General features: G+C 39.8%; 1 long non-coding RNA gene across 1 annotated transcript; it reads right to left on the bottom strand.

Moving 5' to 3' along the window:
* Positions 1-815: 815 nt before the first annotated feature.
* LOC145524891 (uncharacterized) lies at positions 816-16,565 on the bottom strand. Its single transcript, XR_014067926.1, has 3 exons — positions 15,866-16,565; positions 2,617-5,455; positions 816-1,906 (listed from the first exon to the last, which is right to left on the bottom strand). It is a non-coding gene; the product is annotated as an uncharacterized LOC145524891 (long non-coding RNA).
* Between the last annotated feature and the right edge of the window lie 782 nt (positions 16,566-17,347).

Below are 17,347 nucleotides of genomic sequence, written 5' to 3' on the forward strand. Positions count from 1 at the left end.
AGGCTGGGAAGAGGTTGTGAAGGTCTTTGAACAGCAGAGAAGTTTATACTTTATCCTACAGGCACTATGACTAATTATGTTATCTTATCCAAATGCTTACAGATATGCTTGGACAAATGGATTAGCCATTTCTGATTCTCCTAGGAAAAGTTCCTGAGTATGCCTAACCTTCAAATAAGTTCAGATAATCACAATAAGCATCAAATATTTTACTTGCAGTTTTACAAATGTTCATTGTACAATTAGGACCAGCTAGCAAGTGGTCGATATAAGTCATTCACAAAGGATACAATCTATTTCCTAGTATGTCTACTCCTCTCTAAGTCTTATACTGGAACAGAAAGCAGTATGACAGAATGGTTTAAGTCCAGTTTTATGTTTTAATTTACTAATATAGTCAACACACATTAAATGAGCACCTACTATGTGCTAGGCCCCATGTCAGGAGCAGGGCATCCAATAAATGAAGATGATAGGCTCTGTCTTTATAGAGCTTACAGTCAGCTATGTATGGGAAAGATTACAGGCAAATACAGTGTTGTGTGATAAAGAATATCATAGGGAAAATAGAGTGGGGCATAAGAGGACATAAGCTAGAACTAGAGGATGGGGAGGTGCCACGGGAAGTGGTGTAAAGGTTGAAGGCCCAGGAACTACAATGGTGTCAGGACTGCATGCAGGGATTTCGATCCTGACTTTGCATTAGACTCACGTAGGGAATTTTTTAAACTACTGCTATCCAGACCCCACGCATGCCAATTCAACCTGAATCTCTGTGAGTGAGGACCAGGCAATGATCCTTATAAACCTCCCCAGAGGATTTTTATGTGTGGGCAGGATTGAGAATGGCTGACTTACACAGTTACTAAAAAGTTTTTCAAAGTGAAAACTATGTGACCCATCTCTAAATTCAGATTTAAGTCCCATGTAAATTCAGAAGTAAATAATTTTAAAATGATTTTCTTAGTTGCTACATGTGACCTTTATCTTTATTATCTTGGAGTTCAAAATTATTTGTGGCTACAGGGAGATAATAAATTTCTTTACCAAAATGGTGAATCTGAATAGTCTGACTATTGCTAGCTTTTCCTTACAGTGGGGAGAAAATGCTTTGTGGTAGTTACCCTCATGTTTACCAGTATTTTCTGCTCTCCTCTCAGAGGCAATGTGGAGGATCATTCTTTGCCCTTGAAATGATGAATGGTCATGTGACTTTCTTTAATCAATAAATAGTGAGAAGAATTGACATGTGTCCTTTCCATAACAAAGTGCTTCAGAGTTGGTCAGCTATGCTCTTTCCCTGCCTCGGAGGTCCCTGAATGCTAGTGTTGACATGGGAGCATCAGCAGATGGAGAGACAATGAGGTTAAAGCAGAGTCACTGAAAAAAGAGCAGTCATCTTGCAGGGCCACACAAAAGGGGCTGAAGAAATAAATGTTTGTTATAAAGGGCTAAGATGTTAGGGTTGTTTATCACTGCAGCATAACTTGGCCTCACCTGACTTATACTACCTTCTCAATCAGGTGGATCCTTATTGTTGTATTTTCTTTCTCTGATTCACAGACTTTCTATTCACATATTATACTTATGCATAATCAGTATTGTAATTAATACCCGTCCCTCCTTCCTCTCTTCATGCTTTCCCCCTTCCTTCTTTCCCTCCTTAGTAGTTAATTTAAAAACTCATTAGGGGGGCCCAAGCAAGGACAGCAAGAAAGCAGCTGAAATGACTGGTGGCCCAGTAGGTTAGAGGCTTTGTTGTACACAGGTGGATTGAGCAAATAAGTAAATATATTGAGGATCCTGGAGCCAGATTTCTTGCTGTCAGAAAAGGGAATTATAAGTATAAAAAGGGAAAAGGATCATGAACCCTCAAGTATTGTGTTTGAACTGAACTGAAAATACTCTTGGCAACCCACTCCAGTATTCTTGCCTAGAGAATCCTATGGACAAAGAAGCCTGGCGTGCTGTGATCCATAGGGTCGCAAAGAGTTGGACCACGACTGAAGCAACTATGCACGGACATACACACAGAAATACTCCTGCGAATTCATTTTACATAGATAGATAGATAGATAGATAGAAATATGAATACAGAGGTATCTCTGTTCTGTTGTAGTTTTGTCTACCAAGAGTTCCTGGAGGCTGGCTGCAATAGCCCATAGCAGTAAGCATAAACCATTTTTCACTGACAATGGAATTGAAGGAGGAGGTCTCTAGAGAAAATGACTGATTTCAAAACTAGAGCAGAAAAAGCACAAGATGAGTATGAAAGTTAATTTAATGTCTCGAAGTAATGAAGTACACAAAAATGATAGGGGCATGTCAAAAGTACACAGGAGCCACTTTGAGGAGTCAACCACTGGGCAAACCTGGGACAATATGAGATCAAAATCAACAGTGATAGGAATAGATTATACTCCACTGAATAAACTATCTTTTTAGCTCATGTAGGTTTAAACAAACAAATGAATAAATGGGAGAAGAAAAAGCTCTTCTATTTAGTAGATTATTGTTGCTGTTTCGTTGTTAAGTTGTGTCTGACTCTTTTTTCAACCCCATGAACTATAGCCTGGCCAGGCTCCTCTGTCCGTGGGATTTCCCAGGTGAAAATACTAGAGTGGGTTGCCATTTCTTTCTCCAGGGGCTCTTCTTGACTCAGAGGTTGAACCCATGTCTCCTGCATTGGCAAGCAGATTCTTTACCACTGAGCCACCAGAGAAGTATTAAATGTAAGAGGAATAAAAAAAATCATGGTTATGCAACAATTTTAGCAATAACCAATTCAGGCAAGAAATATCAATGGATGCTACAATTTGTGGGTAAAAGATGACAAATAGAATATTTATATAGCCTCAAAGTATCTCCCCATAAAAGACTTTATAAGTGGAAAAAGTAGCTTTCCACTGAAGTGAAAATAGCAGCAGACACTACCTTATTCAAGTGTAACATTAAATGCAACATCACCAGATTGAAATCATGTGCCACCTGACAAGCTGCAAGGAGAATTTAGTATTGTTTTTGTAATATTCCTGCCAGAAAGCACACATAACCTGAATCTAAGTGTAAGGAAACATCAGACCACTCTAAATCGAGAAGCATTCTATAAAATAACTTGCTTGTTGTCTATAAAATAACTTGCTTGTTGTCTATAAAAATGTTTTAGTTCTGAAAGCCAAGAAAGAACCTGTGGAATTGTTCTGGATTGAAAGAGGCTGAAGCGTGTTGACAACTTAAGACAAAGATGATGCTGTATTGGATCATTTTGCTATGAAGGACACTACCCAGGACACATTATGAAACATGACTAGGGTCTCTGATTGATGGATAGATAGGAGGTCTTAATTCCTACACCTTTACTGTGCTTTTGCAATTATTTCAAAACTAAAAAGTATCAGTATTATTGCAATGTGAAATACTTTCATAGCCTTCCTATTCAGGTTTACATTATAAAGTGAAAAGATGTGGGAAGTTTGAGAGAAAGTTCAAATCGTTTGGTTCAGCTCTAGTGTGTTTTCTCTTTTTTGTTTGTTTTTAAATAGAGCACCTTAAGTTAGGGGTCTTGATTTTTGTAAGTTTGTCTTCTACATTTAAGTTTTCAAATCTCTAATGCTTTCAGAGTTATAATGGATTCTAGGGAAATGCAGGTATGGCAGTTAAGCATGTGTATAATACAAAGGATTTATGAAGAAACTATTTTCATCTAAGTCTTTAGCAATTTGAATGGATATCCAGAGCAGAGCATATGTCAACAGAATATGACTGAAGGGTCCTATATTTTACAATTGTGTTTATATTTAAATTCAAAATAGAAAAACAGAGTGTAAGCATTAAGCCTTTTCTCTATGCTTAACATAAGTAAATTTCTTTGGCCAGAAGAATATCAAATGAAGAATTTTTAAAAATCCTCCTCAAAAAATGTAAACTATTATTTTTTATCATAGGCACTCTGTAAAATAAACAATAGGAGAATTTTTTAAACAAATAAAAGTTATTTTTTCTATCTCAATAAACCTATGTTAAATAGTTTACAAATTGTGCCCCCAAAGGCTGCGCTTCACCTTGCTAGTAAGCAGGTATCCTGTTGATAATCCCAGCATGCGTCTCCTGACACCTGCTGAGCCAAATTCTACCCCCAACTACTGAAGCAGATACAACAGGGGGTTCAGAATCTTGACCTAATATCTAGGGGTTGGTCTTTGAGTGAGCCTCAGATTGCGTTCATCCACAGAAGTGGGTGCAGTCTATCCATTCTATCACCCAGTCACCCAGTGAGGCATCTGTATTAAATGTCTGCCTATGCCAGGGACCCAGGACCAACCTGGACTCTTTATTCCATTATAGCCAACACAGTACAAAGAGAACTGTAAGTATGACTTAAAACCATATTGAAAAGTTCTAGTTATCAATATATGTTATGCCATTTCATATCACACTGCTTTCATAAAAAACACACATAAGAAAATATCGCGGTTCTGAAAATTTCACAAAAATTGTGATTTATCTCAAACTTGAATGACCTTGTGGACTCCTTAAGAAGTATATTAAGTAGGGCAGAGACAAGGCAAGTATTGATAAGTTATCAAATAAGTTTCTACTCTTGATATTTTCTTGATCTCAAAGCTGTGATATAAAATCAGGTATGATACACAATTCCTTGACCATCTCTAGCCGTGTTTATATGCTAAGGTGGCCACAACAAAGTACCACAAACAGCGTGGGGTGAACAAGAGAAATTTATTTTCTCATGATTCTGGAGGCTAGAAGCCTAAGACCAAGGTGTCAGCAGAGCTGGTTTCTTCTGTGATCTCTCCTTGGCTTTCAGGTAGCCATCTCCTCCCTGTTTCTTTACAAAGTGTTCCCTCTGTGCACGTTCCTGGTGTCTAATCTCTTCTTATAAGCACACCAGAAGATTTAAGGTTCATCCTAATGACCTCATTTAACTTTAAGTACCTCTTTAAAGGCATATCTCCAAATACATTCTGGGATAACAGGGATTAGGACTTCAACAAAGGAATAGGGGCAAGGGGTGAGACACAGTTCAGTCTATGATACTAAGTGTTGCTTAAGAATTGTTCCTGTTGCCTGGATTCAGACTTTTATCAGTAATATGCACACCTTTTCAAAAGAGATAAAGTTCATCCCTTGATGAGTTTCTAGAAAATTTTCACAACCATTTGGACAAATTCAGTGTTGGAGAAGTCACATTTCCTAGCCCCTGATTCAGAGCTGGCTCAGGTCACTCTGCACTAGACCTTTGGGAAATGAGCAGTATCATTAAATTCCAACTTCATCTCTGTCCTTCATGGCCTTACAGCTTTTGTTTAAGTCAAGACACTACAGGGCACAAGGATATGATTAAACACTCAGTATTCATTCTAAGGTGGGTTGTAAGAGCAGTCGTGGTCCACCCTAAGTAGGTCCCACCTTGATCACAATCTCATGGCCACAACTTCTAGACAAGCTAAGACAGCATTTGAGAACATAGTTTTAAGAGCTGCCTTCCTCCAAGTTCAAAAAGTATTATACCTGGGTGATAACTATCAAAAGTAAAATTTTATGATACATGCTGGTCCTGATATCCATTTCTGAGCATTTATGCTACAGAAAAAAATATATATATATGTACACACACATACGTTATACATATATTATATATATCAATGGTAGAGGTGGTAATTTGATTGTTGCAGATTTGTAAGACCAAAAGATTAGAAGAAAAGTCCCTCATAAGAAAGTGGTTAAATTGCTCTAGTGTATTTGTATATCAGGAAAGTATGCAGTTGTTAAAATAGGTAATCATATTGCTATTTTTGATAATAGCAAGCTAGGTTAGTCACAACAACCTGCCACTGAAAGCAATTAAAAATAATGGAAAAACATTTTTAAAAAACATACCCTTAAGACAAGGAAGATCTATCAAACAAACAAACAAACAAAAAAATACCTAAGCAAAAGCAGAAAGCAAGAGAGAAGTGAGTGAAGCAGCTCCTTGTACCCCGAGATTGTTAGTCAGTCACAGCAACTTTGAAATTGTCTTTGTTGTGATGAAAGAAAGAAGGAGAGAAAGCTAAGTCTCAACCCCACCCCAAGTTGAGAATATAACAGAAAATCCCCACAATAAGAAGGAACAACATGGTAAGACCTAACAGGAAGTAAAACCAACACATTCCAACCCCAGGGGAGGCAAGGAAATTGCCTTCAAGCTGGGCTGAGCAGGGGGGAAACCCATCCTGAGATTGTTTTTCAACCACAAAATAGCCCTCACAAAGAATTTTACCTCAAATTTACATCCTGTGGGTAGTCTAAAAGAACCTCACACAATGGGTTTAATTTAAAGTAATCCCAGACAGACAATAGTTATTCATGTGGCAACAACAAAGGCAACTTCTTTCTAGAAGCAGCATCTTTATTCTTGGCCTCAAAGAACCCCCATATATAATTTTTCAAAGGCAGTGAGAAGCACATAGTCAAAGTAACCAAACACCCAAGGAAATTAGGCATCATATGTGAGAACAGCGGAAACAACAGAAAGTAGAAACAGACCCACAAATAACTGAGGTCATGGAATTGTTAAGCACAAGTGACAGATATAAAAAAAAAACAAACACAAAAAGTGATCTAGCATATTTGAAAAAGAACTAAATTGAATGTCTTGAAACTAGTAACTCAAACTGAAAACTTTATAGATGGGGTTAATAGCTGTATTAGACAAAAGTATCTGGAACATAGCAAGAGGGGGAAAATCAGGGAAAAATGGAAGAGAAATGAAAAGGCATAGAACACAGAGTGATAAGGTCTGTATGTGTCAAGTCAATTTAGTCGTGTCCAACTCTGTGCCACCCCATGGACTGTATAGCCTGCCAGGCTCCTCTCTCCATGGGATTCTCCAGGTGAGAATACTAGAGTGGGTTGCCATGCCCTCCTCCAGGGGATCTTCCTCACCGGGGAATCAATAAGATCTAATATACATTCAATAAAAATTATATTTTCTGTGTGCGAAGGAATATAGCTACCAATGTAGAATTTTATTTATTTCCTAGTGAAAATAACTTTCAATAGTGAGAGCAGTAAAGACCTTTGTAAAGAAACAAAAGCAGATAACTTATTACCAGCTGACCTTCATTCAAAGAAATTCGAAAGAAGGTTACTGCAGTCAGAATGTAAGTGAACTCAGATGGGAGGTTTGAGATGTAGGAAGGAGTTAACCATAAGAAAGAGAGGAAGTAAGAAAGTCAAGCAGATAGGTGGGAGAGGGGTGATAACATAGGGGGATAAAGCACGAGAGGTGGACAAAGCCTTTGGGTAAATTCAGCCCACATCTACAGCATCTTCTTTCTTGGTCCCTCACAACTTTTGAATTGGCAAGTGCCTAAATTTAGAATTAGTCATAACAAAACTAAAACCGCCAGTTAGAAACTAAGATAACAGGAGACAGTGACATTAATTTTTAGGCAAGGAAAGGGGTGACTGTCAAACATCCTGAACTGATGATATGGACAAAAGGAATAAAAATGAAATGAACACCAGCAACAACATTGAAAATAGTGGGAATAAACTATGTAAAAGTGGTTGTGAATCTTGCCAAACAGTAAGTAAAAAGTTGCCATCCTCATCTGGAAATGAGAGAGGAAAGAGATGAAGATGTCATCTGTGCAGGCTGGCTGGCATGTCACTGCACCCTCAGAGGTGGCTGGCCCATGCTCTTGTCACCACCTCTCAGGTCTTAGCCTCAATTCTGCAGGTCCCAGACCACAATTTGTCAGTGGACCCAAAGCGAACAGTTCTTTTTGACCTTGGCTCTCAGTTGCCCATTTATTCAAATACAGCTTCTCCAGTGACCAGAATGCTTGCATCCACTTTTAAAGTCATCTGATACTACCAGAATGAAGGTGAAATAAGCATGTATATTTAAATGTTCTTGTGTGTGGCTGAAGAAACTCTGAGCGGATGGCCTCTGTATGTTGGAAGCTAACTAGCTAAGGGACAGGAATGAAGCCTTACTGGCATATATATTTACATGGTTCAATAATGTTTGAGTCCTGTGACTTACCTATAAATTCCTTTAAAGCTATTTATTCTCCTTCTCTGAAAACTCTTAAAGTCATAGACATTCTGAGCCACACAGTGCCTTGCAGAGGTAGGTGGTAATGGATCCTCTCTATTCTTATTCTGTTACATAAATCTCAACCATATCTGCCTTTCTGCCTTAAATTACACTTCCTGTCACCTGCCACTCAACCACAAAACAACCTGAATCCTTCACTGTTGCCTCCCCTGGACCTGCCAGGGAAGCGACCCCTCCTGAGCCAGGAACAAGCCTGCAATCAGATTCCCTGCAGGGATGGAGACATGAGCTGCCACTAGAGTGGCCAACTCATCCCAGTTTGCCCAGGACTCTCCCAGATTGCACACTGGAAGTCTCATCCCTAGGGAAACCTCTTAGTCTCAGGCAAACTGCAGCAATTGGTCACACTAGCTGCCATCAGCTAAGCTCTTGTTTTCTCTGGGAGCCCAGATAACTTCATGAAAACATAAACCTGGTTGAATAGAACTGAAGTAGTAATAATACCAAACAGCACATATGTAACAGTCACCACACACTAGACACTATTCTAGGCAATCCATTCATGCAGACTCATTTAACCTGTCATAATAATTTTAACTCCATTTCAGGGATGACTTCCCTGGTGGCTCAGACAGTAAAGCGTCTGCCTGCAACGCAGGAGACCCGGGTTCAATCCCTAGGCTGGGAAGATCCTCTGGAGAAGGAAATGGCAATCCACTCCAGTACTCTTGCCTGGAAAATTCCATGGACAGAGGAGCCTTGTAGGCTACAGTCCATGGGGTCGCAGAGTCGGACATGACTGAGCGACTTCACTTCACTTCACTTCACAGATGAGAAAACTGAGGCCTGGATAAATTAAGGAACTTGCCTGGGATCCCGGAGCTAGTACGTGGCAGAGGTAGGATTCAAAGCCAGTGGAGAAGGCAATGGCAACTCACTCCAGGACTCTTGCCTGGAAAATCCCATGGACGGAGGAGCCTGGTAGGCTGCAGTCCATGGGGTCACGAAGAGTTGGACACAACTGAGTGACTTCACTTTCACTTTTCACTTTCATGCATTGGAGATGGAAATGGCAACCCACTCCAGTGTTCTTGCCTGGAGAATCCCAGGGACAGCGGAGCCTGGTGGGCTGCCGTCTATGGGGTCACACAGAGTTGGACACTACTGAAGTGACTTAGCAGCAGCAGCAGCAGCCTGGCTTCAGAGAACAGAACACATGCTTAACTATTTCAATACACATACTGCCTTGTTGATGTTATGTTTCCCACATAATTCCTGCTTCCCAATTATTGTACCCCCTTCTACCATCACTTCTCTCTGTTGTCCTTGCTACTTAGATCTTGGCTCATGTATACATCTCCCCTTTACTTCTATTCTAACTATTCATTGATTCCACAAACATTTTTGATGTACCTACTGAGTGCCAGGCTGCCTTCAAGAGCTTGTAGTCTAGAGGGGGTCCCAGACATATAAGTGGACAACAAAATAGTACAGAAGTTTCCAAACTTTCTCTCAGTTCATAGTACCTTTAGCATAATATTATGCTAATAATATTAGTAATATTTCACAGTGCCCCTACATCAAAAGAAATATCTAATGTTTTTATTTATTAGTTTAGTTCCAAACAACTTAAGAGCAGGAGTTTAAGTGGTGTCTGATATATGTCTTTGTATTTTCCTTAAAAATTAAAAGCTCCTACCATGGTCTTTAGTTCCCTGTGGTTTCTGCAGCATCTCAGCACACAGTTTGGGAAATGTGAACACAGTGCTTAAGGGCTCAGTTTCTAGAGTCAGTCACTTGGATTCAAACTGTGGCCTTTCCCCTGCAGTGTGAGCTTAGACATGGAATGAGGCTTCCCTGAGCTTTACTTTTCCTCACTGGTAACAAGGATTATAACAACAGGTATCTCACAAGTCCATGACCAGAATTTAATGAGTGTATATAAAGCCTCTGGACAAACACCTAGTATTTAGTCAATAGAATACAAGTTGCACAAGAGTGGGATTTGGGGTCCGTTCTGTCTACTGCTGTTATCTCCAGTGCCTTTTTTTCTTTACATTTTTCTTTCTGTATTTTAAATAAGCCACACACACACACACACACACACAAAGGGCTGTCCTGAAGTTAATGTAATTAGCAGGGGGCAAACCACAAAGAAAGTAGATTTCTACAACACATAAAAAGCAAGAACAAGTTCTATGCTAGAGACCAAATGTCCAAATGTACAAGCCCCTCAAAATTCATGTGTTGAAACCTAATCCCCAATGTGATGGTATCTGGAAGTGGGCTTTGGGAGATGATTAGGTCATGAGAGTGGAACCCCAAACACAGGAACAGTGCCCTTATAAAAAGAGACCCCAGAGAGCTCTTTCATCCTTTCTGCCATGTGAGCACACAGCAAGAAGACAACCCTCAGCAGACAGTGAATCAGTCAGAGCCATGATCTCAGGTCATGGGTCCAGCCTCCAGAACTGTGAGAAATATAAGCCACCCAGTCTATGGTATTCTACTACAGCAGCCCAAGTGGATTAAGACAGTCTGGATCCAGTTCCTGAGTGGAAACATCATCTTCATTATGGGAATGAAGGAGGCATGCAGTTCTTTGCACTAGACTCCTCACTCGTGGTGTATCATACTATATAAGCTGGTGTTTTTCTGGGTCTTTCTCTGTGGGTTTTATCAGTGAGTCCCTCCTGTGCTATCTTCAAGTTTCATCAGCCTAACTCATAGCCCAGACAATCTGGGGAGAGGTGGAAGAGACAGGTCCTCTAGGAGCCCCATTTCCAGTGGCAGACTTAAGGCAGCTATTATCATAACGTGGTAAGGCATTTCTCTCACCCTCACCAAGGTAAGCTGGGTTATTGTCTTCTATAGCCTTTCGTTCTCCAGAAGGCCCTCTCTGATGAAGTTATAGCAATCCTGTTTCTCTCTGAATGACTGGCTTTTTTTCTTATAACTGCTGTCATTTGTTTAGTTTATTTGTTGAAATGTACCATTCAGTGGTTTTTAGTATATTCACGAAGTTATTCAACCATCACCACTATCTATTGGACATCATCCCCCAAAGAAACCCCCTACCCACTAGCCCATTGTCTCCTTCCCCACTTCCCCAGGCTCAGTCCCTGACAACCTTTAATCTACTTTCTGTCTCTATAGATTTGCTTGTTATGAACATTTAATAATAATGGAATCATACTATATGTGGTCATTTATGATTAACTTTTTTTACTTAATGTTTTCAAGGTTTATTATTGAGGCTTGTATTAGTACTTCATTTCTTTTTATTTACTTAGTTTCTTACCTAAACTAAGATATACTCTGATGTTTTCATCTATGAATTTTATATTTTTATTTCTTATATGTAGGTCTTTAATTATTTTCGAGTTAATGTTTGTATATGGTATGAGATAGGTCTAACTTCATTCTTTTCATGTGGTATTGTTAGTTGTTCCAACACCATTTGTTGAAACATCTATTATCTCATTCAATGGATTGTCTTTTGGCACCATTGTTGAAAATCACTTGACCATAAATGTAGGAGTTTATTTCTACACTCTCAATTCTATTCCATTGATCTATGTGTCTATACTTAAGCCAGTACCACACTGGGTTAATTAGTGTAAATTTGTATTAAGTTTTGGAATTAGGAAGCATTGGTCCTCCAACTTTCTTCTTCTTTTTCAAGGTTATTTTAACTGCTCTAGATTTTTTGAATTTCCATATGATCTTTAGGATCAACTTGTAAATTCCTGCAAAAAAAAAAAAATGGCAGCTGGGATTTTGTTAGGAATTAAGCTGATAAATTTGGGTTGTATTATTATAGGTGATTTTGAGGAGTATTGTTATCTTAACAATATTATGTCTTCCAATGAGATGTCTTAATCATTTAGTTATATCTTAATTTCTTTCAATAATATTTTATTTCTTTCAACATAGTTTCCCATGTCCATAGCTTGTACTTCTTTTATTAAATTTATTACTAAGTATTTCATTCTTTTTGATGCTATTGTAAATGGAATTGTTTTCTTAATTTCAGTTTTAATTATTCATTGCTAGTATACAAAAATACAATTGATTTTTGTATATTGATCTTGTGTCCTGCAACCTTGCCAAACTCATTTATTAGTACTAAGAGATATATGTGTGTGTGAATTCCTTAAGATTTTCTGTGTATGAAATCATGTCATCTGTGAATAAACAATTGACTTTTGAATGTTAAGTTTGCCAGTCAAAAGTCCTGCCTGCACTGGAGTCCAGGAAGGCTTGCCAGTAAGCAGCAAAATGCCTGTCTTGTTATTCAAGACAGAAGGAAAATTTTCATCTTAGTGTTTTGCTGGAATGTTTGATTAAGCAGCTGTTCTTGAACAGAGGAGATTTTGCCCCAGGGGACATTTGGCAATGTCTAAAGACATTTTCGGTCTTCACAACTTGATTGGGGTAGGGGTGTGGTGATGATACTAGCATCATACATAGAAACCAGGGATGCTGGTAAACATAGTATAAACAGGACAGCCTCCAACCTCACCCTCCATCAGAGAATTATCTGGCACAAAGTGTCAATAGTGCTGAGATTGAGGTGCCTTGGATTACAGGAATCGCTTCCAAAAATGATCTCTTTTCTCATTGGTGCTTGAGCCACTCTTCTCAGATCTGAAGGGTTTTAAAGAATAAGTTTATAGTGGAGTTCAGGGAATGATTTCTCAGCCCACAAGCCTGCCCAACAGAGGCGGAGACAGTGTCCTGCACCCTGCGTCAGCAAGTCCATGAACAACTGGACCAAATTGTACACAATCCCCAACAAGACAGAGATCATCACTCAGCACAGAACACATTGCAGCTCCCCGGTGCCAATGACTGTGTATGCTAATTACTATGACACCAGCAAGGCATAGTAGGTTTTGTGGAGCTTGATGCTTATATAGGTGGGAGGGGGAGCACTTTAGTCAGACACAGGGACTTGGTAGAGACCCATGTAAGTTCCAGGGCCCTGAAACGAAAGTGTCATTAGCTTTAGGGTGCACCTGCCTCAGAGTAGAGGTGGTACTGAGTGTGGTAGGACCACCTACAAATTGCTTCATCCTTCTTGCTTTTGTGAAGGGCACTGTAGTCAATTTGCACTAAGGAAACTATAAGCAGTATGGTGTGTTTTATTCTCTTACTCATATATCTTTTTTAACATTTTATTTGCTGAAAACAATCTAAAGTCCTGCAGCTTGGCTTTAAGATCGAAGTTGACAGTTGCAGAAAGATAAACAACAGTCCTAGACACTGAAAAGCAGGTGCTAAGTTAGAACAACAAATGGCTTTGATAAAATGTATTTCCAAATGTTGTATGATGCACTTAGTACTGAAGCAGTAGACTTCACGGATGCAAAAGAATCAGGTAACCCATGCTGCAATAAAAGCAATGAAACGTACATTTTTATAGTTCAAAGCATTATTATTTCACGTTTATATAGCACTTTGTATCTGCTGAATGTTTCTTTAATTATTTCTTTTAATGATCTGGGGAGGCCAGTCCTAGTGAGTATTAGTATCATTTCAAAGATGGGGAGAAGAAGAAGAGGTTACCAAAAAATAAGGCAGAGGTAGGAAGAGGGGAATGTCATAGGACAGACTCAGGAGCAGGAGAGTGGGAGAAATCCAAAGGAAGGCATGACTGAAATGGCTGCAATCGTGACCATCACGAAAGTCTGAATTTCTTGCCGGTGGAGAGGAGGGAGAATCTTTCAGAATTTGAGAGGGAGAGCATCAGAATCAATAAAACACGTATTGCTTGTTTCACTTATAAGTAAGCACACAGAGCAAGAAGAGGGTGTACTTGGCCAAATATGTGAAATGGATTTGGCCAAATTTACAAATGTCCAAGCTGTGGCTAACTACCGTGAGAATATAAAATTCTGTCCATGTCAGAGAGGAAATCCAGGCTGTCTGACTGCACATTCCCTCACTGCCACTGTCCCATCCAGGGTCCAGGGAGGGCAGGCTGGGGCCCTGAACCAGGACAACCACGTGGCATGTCACATCTGTCTCACTGACTGGTCAGACCTGGATAGATTCCTGCAAACCACTGAACTCCTGCATGGTCTATCCAGAACCAACTGAAACATTTAGATTCTTTCCAGGTATCTGAAATTCCAGCATTACAGTTATTCACGTTTATATAATAATAATAATGACTGGCACTAAGTACTCAGTAAGTGCCAGATCCTGTCCTAAACACTGAAAGACACTAACTCATGTAATCCTCCCAGTAATGTTATGACATAAATACTAATTTAAGGGATGAGAAAACTGAGGCCCAGTGGGGTTAAGTAATATGTCCAAGGTCACACAGCTAGTAATAGAGAAGTCTGGATTGAACCCCATGCGGCCTGGCTGTAGAGCCTGTACTATCATCTTTTCTCCATAATGCCTTATTAAGAGGTTTTAAAATGCTTCATTTTGTTATTTACAAATAAAATACCAAAGAACAGTCTAACATTTCAATAGCATTAGAAAAAATGGACAATGAGCAAGCTATTTTTAAAGATGGGAGAATAGCTTTTAAATTATTGTCGTCAGGATCACTCACACACTGTATGTTCTTCTTTTGTGCTCCTAAATTGCTTTGGAACTTATTGTAGTAATTGTTATTTTCTCAGTTATAGTTAGTTGGTATTCCTGGGCCGACTCCAATAAACACTTTTGTTTTCCTCCATTGATTTCTGGCCTACCTGAGACAGGGACCTACTACTTTAAAAAAAAATCATCTTGGACTTCTCTGGTGATCCAGTGGCTAAGACTCTGAGCTCCCAATGCAGGGTGCCTGGGTTTAATCCCTAGTCAGGGAACTAGATCCCAGATGCTGCAACTAAGAGTTTTCATTTTGCAACTAAAGATTCCTTGTGCTGCAACAAAGACTGAAGATCCTGTGTGCCACAACTAAGACCCAGCAGCCAAATAAAGAAAAAAAAAAAAAATATTACCCCAAAAATCATCATCTTATGCTTTGCACAAGGCAGACATTCGACTAATGTTCACTGAATTAATGGAATTGAGTTAAGTGCTGTTTAGGCAGTGGGTTGGTTCTAATTTGATAGACGATCAAAGGATCACTCTGTAGTACTGCTGTCCAGTGGAACCTTCTGCAATGAAGGAAATGGTCTATATCTGCAGTGTCTGATGTGCTAGCCTTAAGCCACGTGTGACTTGGGCACTTGAAATATGGCCAGTGTGTGACTGAGGAACTAAATATTTAATTGTACTTAATTTTGAGTAACTTTACATTTAAATAGCTACAGCATTATATATTAGGTGTTTAGCCAAACAGATTAATTTGAGTCTCTATTTCTGAAGTTGTTGCCCAAGATTCATAGCCTTTGTTAAAGCCAAGAACCCAGTCTTAGCCATCATAGATAAGAAGCCAGAGAGGGTGAAATTATATTACCTTCTAAATGATTTTATGACAATTGTGCCTTCAGAAGTATCTCGAGTAAAATCAAATGTTTTTTAACAACAATGATAAAGATACATAAAAATGTCAAATGCACATCCCCTTTAAAATTGTAACTCATCTTCAAGGAGTTGCTTCTATTCTTGCACACAGTGTAAGGCATATGTACAAGGATAGTCATTAAGTTACTGCTTGTAATAACAGCAAAAGACAATCTAAAATTCCATATGTAGGAAGCAAATTACATGGAGGTAAGCAGGTGGCGTTAGTGGTAAAGAAACCTGCCTGCCAAGGCAGGAGACATAAGAAACGAGAGCTCGATCCCTGCATTGGGAAGATCCTCTGGAGGAGGGCATGGCAACTCACTCCCCTATTCTTGCCTGGAGAATCCCATGGACAAAGGAGCCTAGTGGGCTACAGTCCAGGGGGTTGCAAAGAGTTGGACACGACTGAAGCGACTTGGCACACATGTAAGTAGAATAATGGCCCTCCAAAGATATCCACACCCTAGTCCCTGGAATCTGTGAACATGTTACTTTACATGCAAAAGGGACTTTTCAGATGTAATTTAGTTAAGCATCTTGAGATGAGGAAAGTATCCTGGATTACCCAGATGGGCCTAATGTAACCACAAGTCCTAATACAGGGAGGCAGAAGGGTCAGAGTCAGAGAGAACAAGACGTGATGACAGACGCAGAAGTCAGAGCGACACAGTTGCTGACTGGGCCCACAAGCCAAGGAATGGGGTGGCCTGTAGAAGATGAAAAAGATACAAAACAGATTCTGCCTGGAGCCTCCAAATGGAGCACAGCCCTGACAACACCTTGACTTTAGCCCAGTAAGGCCAGTTTTGGACTGCTGACCTCCAAAACTGTAAGGAAATTAATTTGTGCCGTTTTAAGCCACTAAATGTTGATAATTTGTTATAGCAGCAATAGGAAACTAAGGCAGGTATCTTCATACACAGTGGAATACTGTGCAACCCTTAAAAAGAATGAAGAACATCTATATGTTTTCATATGGAAAGATCGCCAAGACATATTACTAAATGAAAAAAAAAAATTAAGGTCCAAAACATTGTGTATATCATGATACCCCTCAGTCATAAAGGGTACGCCAAGTCCTGTGTATTTCTGGAAGGCAAAACAAAAAATTGGTGATAGCAACTTCCTCTGGGAAAGGGCAAGCTGGGGAAGGGGTGGTCAGTGTTAGAAGAGAGACTTGCTTTTCACAGTGTGCTTATCAAAACCATAATATATTGTGAAAAAATCAATTTTCACACCAAATTCTTTGGCAGACGAGATAAAGAAACCACACAAAGCTCTCTGGGCCTTTTGCAGGTGGGTGGCTCTGAACCTCAGGGATAAATAATATTTTCTGACATGAGCAATTAGCTGCTGGGCGTGAGAACTGCTAATGTGTGCTCCTGAGCAGCCAAACTTGAAGGTCAAACAGAAGGGAAGAGAAAAAGCTCCAAGGTCAGTGTGGAAAAGATAGACACTAATTCCATGTCCAGAATGAGACCATCAGAAGTAGGAAATTGTGATACTTTCCCAGAAGTGTGCTAAGTCAGAGGAGGGTTTGAGTTCTGTGAACCGAGAAAATCGTACAGGAAACCCAAGAAGGTCTGGAGGCTACAGCTCATTATTAAGTGTGAACTGCAGAAGAGAAGAAACCGCCGGTAGCCACTCCTGCAAACAGGTGCGGTCATCACCTAACACCCGCATAGCTGAACAAAGGAACAAGCTCGCAGACGGTCCCACCAGCTCTAAGCCGGCACTGCCCTCCTCCCTCTGCGGGGAGGCACGTCCCATCCCCCGGAGGTTTTCACCGCGAAGCCTGGG

This window comes from Giraffa tippelskirchi, chromosome 10, assembly GCF_054371585.1.
Source record: "Giraffa tippelskirchi isolate mGirTip1 chromosome 10, T2T-mGirTip1v1.2.pri, whole genome shotgun sequence".
Classification (NCBI taxonomy): domain Eukaryota; kingdom Metazoa; phylum Chordata; class Mammalia; order Artiodactyla; family Giraffidae; genus Giraffa; species Giraffa tippelskirchi.